Source organism: Rattus rattus, chromosome 4 (assembly GCF_011064425.1).
Source record: "Rattus rattus isolate New Zealand chromosome 4, Rrattus_CSIRO_v1, whole genome shotgun sequence".
In the NCBI taxonomy this organism is placed as follows: domain Eukaryota; kingdom Metazoa; phylum Chordata; class Mammalia; order Rodentia; family Muridae; genus Rattus; species Rattus rattus.
The window spans coordinates 80366032-80377385 of record NC_046157.1 but is presented as its reverse complement, the minus strand read 5'-3'; the positions used below and the strand labels follow the sequence as shown (position 1 = coordinate 80377385).

General features: G+C 49.2%; 1 protein-coding gene across 1 annotated transcript in view; it reads right to left on the bottom strand.

Moving 5' to 3' along the window:
* Daam2 (dishevelled associated activator of morphogenesis 2) overlaps positions 1-11117 on the bottom strand; it is a 114436-nt gene extending 103319 nt beyond the window's left edge. Inside the window, exon 1 of the mRNA XM_032900533.1 lies at positions 10988-11117. The gene's annotated coding sequence lies outside the window, so the exon portion shown is untranslated. The remainder of the gene's footprint in view (positions 1-10987) is intronic.
* Positions 11118-11354: the final 237 nt, after the last annotated feature.

Genomic DNA, 11354 nt, shown 5'->3' with positions numbered 1-11354 from the left:
CATCCTGGTAGACAGGTTAGAACAAGAATGATAGGTAAGGTGAGTCCCGACCCAGCTGGAAACCCCAGCCAATGGGAGCAGGAGAAGTGTACAACAAAGACATTTTCCTAAGGACGTCCCCTATCCTAATCCTAATTGGTGGATAACTTGACACAGGTGTTTGTAGATGTCGGGCTTAAAAAGCCCCATGGAACTTTAACTTGGAGGTCAAGATTCAGCTCCCGTGCCTGAATTGTGTCCCCGGTCAATCAGTCTTGGGGTGTGGTGTTTGGTAGACCATCCCTATTTGCCTGAGCTCCGTGTGTCTGAGTGGTGTGTAGAGAGGTTTGTACAGCCCCCCACAGTGTGTTTGCCCATACTGCTCATGTAGAGTTCAGAGGTCAACACCAGGAGTCTTTCTCCATTGTTCTCCACCCTAATTTGTGATTCGGGGTCTCACGGAGCCTAGATCCCCCCGTCCCTCTCTGCTGTCTAGCCAGCAAGTCCCTGGGATCCATCCTCTGGACTCTGACTCCCCCTCGCCAGTGCTAGAATTACAGTTGTGCCACCGCTTATGCTTTTATGCATATGCTGGGGACTCAAACTCAGATCCCCACAGTTTCACACTGAGCCATCTCCCTAGCCCAAAATGTGACAGTTGGGCCGACAAAGTAGGAAGCAGACAGTACAATTCAATGGGATGCTTTATTTAATAAATGTTTGCTATGCCCCATGCTGGACAACAGTATAGAGGACTGCTGAGCGCACAGCTAATGAGTCTGGGCTCTCCATCATCATCATCTTTACCTCCATCACCATCTTCATCATCAGCACCACTACCAAGGCTTCCTCGTGCTCCTGACTACCTACCTACAAGGTGTGGGTTTTTCTTTTTCTTTCTTTCTTTTTTAAAGGGTAAAAATGCATACGCTTTATTTCTGCAGTAATCCATCTTAGAGGTGAGGAGATGGGGACTGAGCTGAAGTTTCTTTTTTTAATTAATTAATATATTTTTTTATTTATTTTTATCTTTATTAACTTGAGTATTTCTTATTTACATTTCGATTGTTATTCCCCTTCCCGGTTTCCGGGCCAACATCCTGAGCCAAAGTCTCTTGTGCGAGGTCACACACCTCGTCAAGTGAGCACACGTCTTAGGCTCTGGAAACCAGCCTTGCGTCCTTTCTCATAGTGAAGGAGTCCTGTCTGCTTGACCAGCCCCTGCCGCGAGTGAGTGGCTATGGAAACCAACACGTTTACCCACGTCCAGCCAATAGTGAGGAAACATCAGAACGCCACAGCGGTTCCCAGTTCTATCCCAGTCCCGCTGCAATGTCACAGAGGTGGACACTGTGGACACTGGAAAAGGAGCTACAAACACCAGGGATGTGTGGCTCAGTTAGGAAGCCAGGGGTTCAACTCCCCAGCACTGGTTAAAGCCAGTGTCATGGTGCACGCCTGTAATTCCAGCACTTGGGAGCGAGAGACAAGAGGATCGAACATTCAAAGGCCAGCCTGAGACACATGAGATCCTGTCTCAAAACAATCAAAAATCAAAAACAAGAGTTAAAAAGGTCAGTTCTTCTACAGCCAAAGCCCACGGAAACTGAATTCATTTCCAATTGACTGCCTGGGGGAGTATTGACACACCTCCCCTCACATCCCCCCTCACCTGGTGGCATTCTCTTCTCATCCTCACTGGTCAAGAGGATATCAAGCTGGGGGCTGTGGTACCTCAGCGGAAACAGGGAATGTCCCTGGGGAAAGTAGTCTGAGGGTGGCCAGTGAGTCCACATCCCCGAGTTTAGCATATCAAACATGCTTTATACAAGCGAGCTTTGCTTTGGCACGCAGGCTGGATTAGTGTATGTAGCCTGACCGGTGGAATGCTCAAAGCACAGACCCGCAGCCTGGATGCTGGGGACAGAAAAGGCAAGAAAAGCATCCATGAGGATTCGGGTCTGTGACATGAAAATGTACACAGCCAGGGGGTAGCTTGCATGCTCCCTCCAAATCAACTCTTCCTCTTGCAAAAACCCTAAAAAGATAGAGATGGGTTCCCAAAGGCCCACTGACCCAGCTCCATCCTATATGCAGGCAGGACAGTGACCCAGCCATCTATCTGGTCATGCTCCTAACTACATAGACCCATCCCCCTTAGATGAGCTTGGGGGGAGGAGGCCAAGAAACGTGGCACTACCTGTCAAAGTCTTGGCCCAGCCTTTTTATTACACAACCCTGCAGAGAAACATCAGCAGGCTGTCACTTAGAAGGAGCTCAGGACAGAAAACATCCTTTTTCACAGTGTCTAGCCACCAACAGGATTAAAGGAAACACAAGTCTCTCGAAACAAGCTCCTATCTCTTGCTAAAGCTTGTGGAGTTTTATAGGCCCTGTGCTAAGTCATGGCGAGGCTATCACCTCACCATCAACTATCCTGACACCTCTGTGAGAAGGGGATGCTGCGAACTCCCACTCACAGATGCCGGACCACAGACATCTCTGAATGAGAATTATTATTTGGTGTGTGTGTGTGTGTGTGTGTGTGCGCGCGCACGCGCGAGCGTGTTTGTAGGGCTGTGTGCATGTATATGCATTGATGTTGGGTGTCCTAAATCACTCCCCATGCCCCACCCACCCAGAACCTGGAGTTCAGCATTTCAAGCAGACTGATTGGCCAGCAAGCTCCAGGGGTCTGCTTGTCTCCACACCCCTAGCGCTGGGCTTCCGGCTTCATGCCTCTACACCTAGGTTATTATATGAGTGCTAGGGGTTGAACTCGGGTCCCCATGCTTGTGCAGCAAGCACTTTACTGACTTAGCCATCTTCCCTGTCCCGCTCACATAACAGCGTGTGTCCAGTGGGGGCCAGCATGAACAGCACTGCAGCCCATGACTTTTTAAAAGGCTCCTCACAATCCACTTGAGACTTATCAAAAGAAGTACTTGGTCAAGGAATGTTTCCACAGGCTCCCCAAAGGAACTTCATTTGAACACCAGTATACAGTCTGTACTTGCCACCAAATAGATCTGCTACTAAGATCCAGAAAGCAGGGCTGGAGAGATGGCTCAGAAGTTAAGATCGCTGGCTGCTCTTACAGAGGACCCTGGTTTGATTCCCAGCGCCCAGTTGGTAGCTCACAACTACCTATGACTCCAGTTCCAGGGGACCCAACATGTCCTTCTGGCCTTTATGGGCACCAGGCACACACATGGTGCACATGCACGCAGGTTGACAAAGCACCCATTGACATAAAATAAATAAGAAACAAAATTTTGCCAAAACTTTAAAAATTGAAAGAAAATTGATACGACAGTGTTCCACATTCTGTGGGGGCTAGGGGAGCAGCACTGTCATTTGGTGCTATCTGTGAGCATGATCCTCTCTGCTGCTACATCAGTCAACGCTATTGGAAGCCGACCATGCCAAGCCAATGCCCGGTGGTCTTGGCACACAATCAAGAAAAACGAAATAAGTCAGAATCCTTCATTTCATGTCTCTGACAAGGACTAGAAGAGTTGATTTTCCATTTATCCATCACTCCATCTCCCTGGCTGCCTACTAAGAGAAGCATTTCAGATGGTAGGGACCAATAAAGGGGTGGAGGGACAAGGTACAAGCATCTACATTCCACAGGTGCTGGGTACTTGTTGCCCATGTGCTAGGTACTCATTGTCCGTGTGCTGGGTACTTGCTGCCCATGTGCTGGGTACTCATTGTCTGTGTGCTGGGTACTTGTTGCCCATGTACTGGGTAGTTGTCCCCACATGGTGGAGGCTGCTTGCTCTGCCACTTGCATCGGCACATGGATAAGTAAGGCTCAGTCATTGACTAAGCGTTAACTCAGATATGACTGCCCTGTTGGGGTAAGAAGAGTGAATTCTGAAAGGCATCTTGACTCTTAAGAGTCCTGAATTTATAGGGGCATGAAGGTGACCGAAGTGAGATATTAAATGCTATTACCGAGTGGTGTACTGGGCTCAAGGGAGGCGCACAGGCTAGTCAAATGGAGCCTTTCGGAGGAATTTCAAGAGACAGCCTGATGTTGGAACAAGCTTTCAAGGATAAGCTGGTCAGGAAGACAAAAGTAGGAAAGGGTCTCACAGGTACGCAGAACTACAAACAGGGGAGTAGAGGCAGGGAGATCCCTTGCCTACACTGAGGGCTATGAAACCTACATTCACACTTAAGGACTGATAGGCTTCCCGGTGGACACACCCATTGACCTCATAGGCATGCCTCACTCACACAATCTGGGCCTGACCTCCATCTGCTCTCCTGCAGGGCGACATGTGTCTCAGGAACCTCGCAGCAGCCTGCACTGTGCCAGAGAGCTTCCCGGGATATCTTTTCTGGTACCTCCTCTGTTATATCTGATGAAGATGGGCTCAGACGTTGACGCTAACCTCCTTAGCACTCTCTCTACTTGGCTGATTGCTAGTGAGGACAGCAGTCAAAGCCCCAAGCTACGTGCTGACATTTCGTAACCTTCGAGGGAAGTATTGACTTACACAGACACCCGTTTCTCAGATGGGAGACAAACAGTCCAATAGGCTGGCAAGATGATCTTACAAGACGCAAGTGGGGGAGTTGGAAACCATGCCTGAGTTTTATGGACTATTAAACCCCTGTTGTTTTCTTTTTGGTGTGTTATATTTGCATACATGTATTTGTGTGCATTTGTGTGTGTATGTATGTGTATGTGCAGTACATGTATGTCTAGATATGTATGCACATGTGTGTGCAGGGAGAGGCTACCTATCAACCTGGGGTGTCTTGCCTCAGATACTGTCCACCTTGGTTTTGAGACAGGGTCTCTCACTGGCCTGTGACACATGGGCTAGGCTAGGATGCATGGTAAGCTATCTCCAAGCCCAAGCTTGTGGGTGAGGTAGCCGCCATCCTTCTATTTCTTTCCAATAGAGAGTCACAGGGAAGGGGTCACCTTCTACCTGTGTGGGCAGCACAGATCCATGTCCCATTTCTGGATAAAGGTCCCTATCTCCAGGCAGATACCTCACCTTTGAGGGTGGTTGCTAAGCTTTGAATAAATGCCTCATTGACTTTGGTTCATGGACCAATAACCAACACGAGGACTTTCTGAACTTACACCCGGAGACAAGAGAGACAGGAGCATTTTGTTGGGCACCAAGTGCTTCTCGAGAGCCTTCCTATGGAGTTTTTCCAGCACAGCCCTGAGACGCAGGCCTGTTTATTTTTCTCATTAACAGTCTAAGAAGATGAAGAAAGGCTGAACAGCTTGAGGTCTGGTGGTGACAGAACTCAAATTTCAAAACACTTGATTTCAAAGCTTACTCCATAGAGCCTAACAGTATTCAGCTGCACTTCCCCGAGACCCCATTCACTCTTCCTTTCTCTTCTTCCCTTCCTTCTTCTGTCCTTCTTTCTTCCTTTCTTTCTTCCCCTTCCTTTATTTCAATTTCTTTCTGTTTTCCTTCCTTCTTCCTTCCTCTCTTCCCCTTCCTTTATTTCCTTTATTCCTATTTCCTTCTTTCTTCCTTCCTTTCTTTCTCTCTCTCTTTTTCTTTCTTTCTTCCTTTCTTTCTTTCTTTCTTTCTTTCTTTCTTTCTTTCTTTCTTTCTTATGATTACCTATAGGTATCTTCATGCTGCATGAAGCTAAAAACATTTATAACTACTTGATGTGTATGTGTGTGTGTGTGTGCTTATCTGTGCTCATGTGTGATATATATATATATACATATATATTTGCCAGAGGTCAAGTTCACGCCTCCTGCCTCAGGTGCTTGCCCTCCTTGGTATAGCTGTGTGCTTTGTTTTTTTTTTATTTTATCCTTTTGAGACAGAGTCTCTCATTGACCTGGAGATCCCTGACTCTGCTGGGCTTGCTGGACATCAGGCCTCAGGGATCCACCTACCTCCACCTCCCACGTTCTGGGACTACAACAAACATAGTGTGTATAGTTCCCAAAACCTACACCACGTCTCAGGTTTTGTTTTCCTGTGTGGGCTCTGGGGGCTTGAACTCAGGTCCTCAGACTTGTAAGGCGGGTGTTTTACCAACTGAACTACATTGCTCTAGACCCACCTGGCTGCAGCCCTTGCTCTTAGACACAAACAAGGTAAGCATGGTGTAGCGGTGCAGGGAAGGTCAGTGCCAGCAGGAATAAGGATTCTAGAATTAGAAGTCAATAAAGTGCTGCTCCTGATCCCAGCACTTGTTTATCATTAGATGCTACAAACTATTCCCGTCTTCCACTCTCAGTCTTCCTGTCTCAAAAATGGACACGATGCTGAAAGCCGCCCCTCCCCCGACAGGTGGCCCCTGGTCCATAGCTATGACTAAGGTGGCAAAGACACTGCTAAGATAATTATCATCAAAATATCAACCCAGTATCACCAGACAGAACGGAGGATGTGCTGGGGAAGAATCATAAACAGATGGGCACAGGGGTGCTCTGATCAAACATTGCTTATAAAATGGGCGCGAAAGCAGGGTCTGTGGCTGCCTGTGTTGTCCACTCATTCATTTGGCCAATGTTGCTGTCCTCCTTTTCAGAGAGCCTAGGAAGCAGCCCGCAGCATGTCTAAGTGGCCAGCATCTACTAAGCCTGGGGAAGCCCTAACGAAGCGATACACACATTCTACACTCCTCCCTCTGTGGCGTCTCAGCTGCGCAGTCCGAGAGCCTCAGAAAGAAATGAAAACAAACAAACCAAAAATATGTGAGGAGAGACTTGGACGCAACCAACGCAGCCAAAGAGAAGGAATTCACTGACCCCCAATCTGGGCCATCTCAAGAGAAGTTGGCCACTGACTGAGCCTCTTAAAAAGCTTAAAGATCATCCCAGGCCATGGTTAGAGAGAAAACTGCAGCAAAACAAAAACAAATGTGATCTTCAAAGCCTTAAATGTCAGCTTGAAGGATGACTTGGAAGCTCTGGGATGAACCGAGAGGCCCTGCAGCTGCTCCCTCAGCATCAGATGCCCCTTCAGACTTCTTCAGCCTTCAAAGTTGTCACTCCCCTGGATGATGTGTCACCCCCTCCCATACTCACTGGAGCGCAATCTCCACTCTGCAGCTCTGCACTCAGAGGGAGCTACCTAACTAACCTCTGCCCAAGGCTGATCAAACAGGATTGGCTGACCGCTTCTACCTTGTTATCCTCTCTCTCTCTCTCTCTCTCTCTCTCTCACACACACACACACACACACACACACACACACACACACAGCACAGCACAGCACAGCACACAGCACATGCAGCACACACACACATACATACACAGATACCACATACACAATACCTCATACTACAAACACATACCACAAACACAAGCACACCACACACACACCACACCACACACACACATCCCACAGATACATACACAGACATCACATATACACACATAACACAAATCACAAACCAGACCACACACTCACATCATACACACATAAACCACACACCATACACATATACACACAAACCACACACCACAGATACATACACATACATATATACCACACCACATACACACACAAACCACATACCACACACATATACACACAAACCACATACCACACACACAAACCACACACCACACACATACACACACACACCACAGATACATACACATACATATACACCACACCACATACACACACACACACAAACCACTAACCACCCCCCCACATACACACCATACACATACACACACAAACCACACATACCACACACACAGCCCACCCATTTAATTCCTTCCTCTCTACACAGTTCACTCAGAGAGATTTCTACATTGCCTCAGCCATCAGGATATCAGTCATGGGCACACTCATGGGCAATTCTCTTTCGCTGTCTTTTCTACAGGAAGCAGGAATAATCTAAGGCCTAGGCATTCCAGCCATTGGTCTGGCATCATGGGAAATAAAAAATCACATTGGGGTGAGATGCCTCTTCCTAAATCATTCAAGCTCCTGAAGACTGAAACACTGAATATTGAAAAAAAATACAATATTCCCTTTATTAAGAGTCTGTATTATCTCTGGTTCTATTCTTAGTCTTGTGTGATAAGTGTCAATTCTGTTCTATTCACCATACCTATATTTGTTATTTAAATGAGGAAGTGAAAGTCCAGAAGACTTGACTTCCCAGGATACTCATTCACACACATTTCTCTGTCCACACCGAAATCAGGCTGCTTGGCGCTCTCCCCACAGTGCAGGCTGCCTGCCTCTGGGACCCATAGCTGAGTGGTGGAACCCTGAACACTTTCTGGCCATCACCATCTAAATCGTCATTGGCTACCAAACCAGTGGCACCCATGTTGTCCTTTCTGTCAGGTGTGTTTGCTCCTGGAAGTCTTCGGGGATAGCTCGGATGTGTCTTTGCGAAGCAATGAACCGACTGGATTGCAGAGCGGGCAAAAGCGAGAGATGGCGATTCATCTCCAGTCTGGGGTTGGTGAAGTGTCTCTGAGAGCTGGAGGGCTAGGTGAAGATTCCACAAACGGGTCTGGGAAAAACCTTAGGCACTGAACAAAGCTAACAGCGTCTCCCCTTGTGAGCTCTCTGAGGAGTCACACACTGAGGTAAGAACACTGGGGTAAGAGGTGTCCTGTGGATTCCCTCTGCTCTTGAATATTAATAGCATATTAATATTACCTTCTACTTTAAGTGAATGGAGTGAGAGAGCTCAGTACTTCTATTGGCCACAGGAAAATCGAAAGAGAAGACCCTTAAACCTCGTTCCTCTCTATTCCCTCCTATGTAACAATCAGGCTTCTCTTTACTCTTGACTCTGAACCTAAGACTGACCAATGATGGAGAGCACTCCCTTCACTGAGTCAAAAGAACCTGGAGGTTAGGACATAAGGAACCAGCGCAGGGAGAGAAAGTAAGTTCCCAGAGAAGTCCCCTGCCTCCCACAGGCTCTCCAGACACAAAGCCGGACTCTGGCTCTGCTGTGCTCTGAGCCCTGCTCTCCCAGCCTCCCCCTTCCCCAGCCCTAAGCCAGAGACAGGGTTGTCTCTTCTTCTTCTGTCCTGATGGGGGCACAAGTATTCCCTGAGTCTTCCAGCATCTGGAGAAGTTTTAGAAACCGGACTAAAGTCAGGTTAGAGTGTGCACAGCTCCTCAGAGGGGATTGAGACGATAATAGCACCCTTGTGTGGTTTTTTGTGTTGTTTTGTGGTTGTTTTAAAAGAAAAAGATGGGGATGGGATGAAGTTCACGGTGTAGAGGGAGAAATGCTTCCATGCTCAAGGCAAGAATTGACACCACAGTCGTGTCTGCATAAACACAAGCCCCATGTGCGTTCGCAAAGACCCAGCCACCACTTACACACACTCTTCTTCCCTGTGCTCGCACTACCCCCCCCCTGCCGCACACACTTCATGGCATTGCCGCCTGCTCAGTCTTTTCCGGTACTTCCCAGGGGGTCAATTTGTATAATTTTTAAAATCCTCCCCAAATCTCAACTTCCTGTGGTTCTGTTTTTATTTCCAGATTTCCTTCCCATGGTCTGTCTCTCTCTCTCTCTCTCTCTCTCTCTCTCTCTCTCTCTCTCTCCCTCCCTCTCTCTCCCTCCCTCCCTCCCCCTCCCCTCACCCAAACATTGTTACTTGGCTCTGCAGCAAGATGTAAAACAGAGGCTCCAGAGACTGCATGGCTGCCAACCCAGGCTCTCTCGCGGTCACTTGTTTGTCATCCCAGCTACGGGCACACACGCAGGACTGTGCACTGTGTATTCCCTGGTTGATGGACCTCTGTGGCCACCCCACCCCCCAAAAGAAACCCAGCACCGTTTCCATCCTCTTCTGAGAAACAGACGCCACACTCAGAAGGACGACACAAAACTGGAAAAGCTCTTGAGAGTCAGAAAAGTGACTTCCGTGCCCCCGTGGACTTGCAGACAACCCCCACCCGGGACTCTGCCCTCCCACCCTCCCAGGAATTGGCCATACACTCCCCAGCACTGCAGAGAAGCAGCCAAGGCAGAGAGAGAAGAGTTAAACCAAGCCCAGACTTCAGCAATCTGTGTTCAATTTTGATAAAAATCTCTCTTGCTCTCCCCACCACCCCCTCCCTCTGCCCACAGCTCAAACAAGTCTCTTTATGTTACCAGTATACATTTTGTTTTGTGTACTGCAGCCCGTGTCCCTGCCAGAGAACCTAAAGTTAGCCCACTGTGGGCACATGGGGCAGAAATAGCCACCCCGCTTCTGAACCAGAGCTGGACACAGGACTACAGCAGCCAGCAGCACCATCATCTTCTTCTCCTTCTTCTCCATCATGTTCCGACTCCCTCCTCCTCCTCCTCCTCCTTTCCTCCCCCTCCTCCTCCTCCTCCTCCTCCTCCTCCTCCTCCTCCTCCTCCTCCCCCTCCTTTGCCACCCTGTTACCTGTGGTCACACTAGATCCTTCTGGGTTGAGTCCCACTGCATCAAAGGTTAGAACCCAGCATAGCAAGAGTTTGGGCTGCCTCACAGGTGCCAGGGGCCACAGTCTCCAGAATCCTTCTCCCTGATCTCCCTGACGCTTCTTGACTGCCCACTATCTGAAGAGCAAGAGCCACTCCACTGGGCTGCCCATCCTCCTTGTCAAGGCCCTGCCTGCAAGTGGGAACTGAAGGCTTGGAAAGAGTTCAGTCCACCTGAAGGCACACACCGAAATGGGCAAAGTAGCCACCAAAGGAGTTGTCAGCATCTGGGAACAGGGTGCTATCTGTGTCGGTTCACTCAAGCCATCGGGAGTCCGATCGCAGAGCCGCTACAAACTTTTCCAAAGTTTTCCAAAGCCGTGTACAGTGAGTGGCCCGATGCACACACTCCTCACTCCACCCCCCTGCGCGCACACACAGCCTCCCATCAGCCCACTCCAGAATCGGAGTCTCTGCAAACATTTTCCAGAACAAAACAGGCAGCTGCTGGAGGGGCTGCCTTTCCGACGCTAACGCAATAGCGAAAAATGAAGCGACAGGAAAGAGTGCTAACGTTGCTCGGAGCCTAAGTTTCCAGTACTGCACCTACCCTGAGGCCCGCATGGTGCGATGAGGCTGCTGCTGCCCCGGCTTCCCGCAGGCACCGCGCTCGCCTGCTCAGCTCAGTCCTTGGCTGCCCCGGACTCCGGAGAAAGCAGGCTGCTCCCTCTCGGCCGGCCTCGCGCCGCCGCCCGCCCCGCTCTGACGTCAGGCGTCTTGGAGCTAGGGATATTTATGGCTAGGAGAGACTCTGGCTTTTTCCCCTAGGTGCTGATCCGATGGCAGCAACTTGGGAGTTGATTTGCAGTTTTCACACTGGGAACTTGAGGGGTGGGAGGGAGACAGCAGCTGGCACACCGCAGGATGGGGATCGCTCCTTCTCGCTTTGGCGTCCAGCCTCTCTTAGGGGCTGCCTC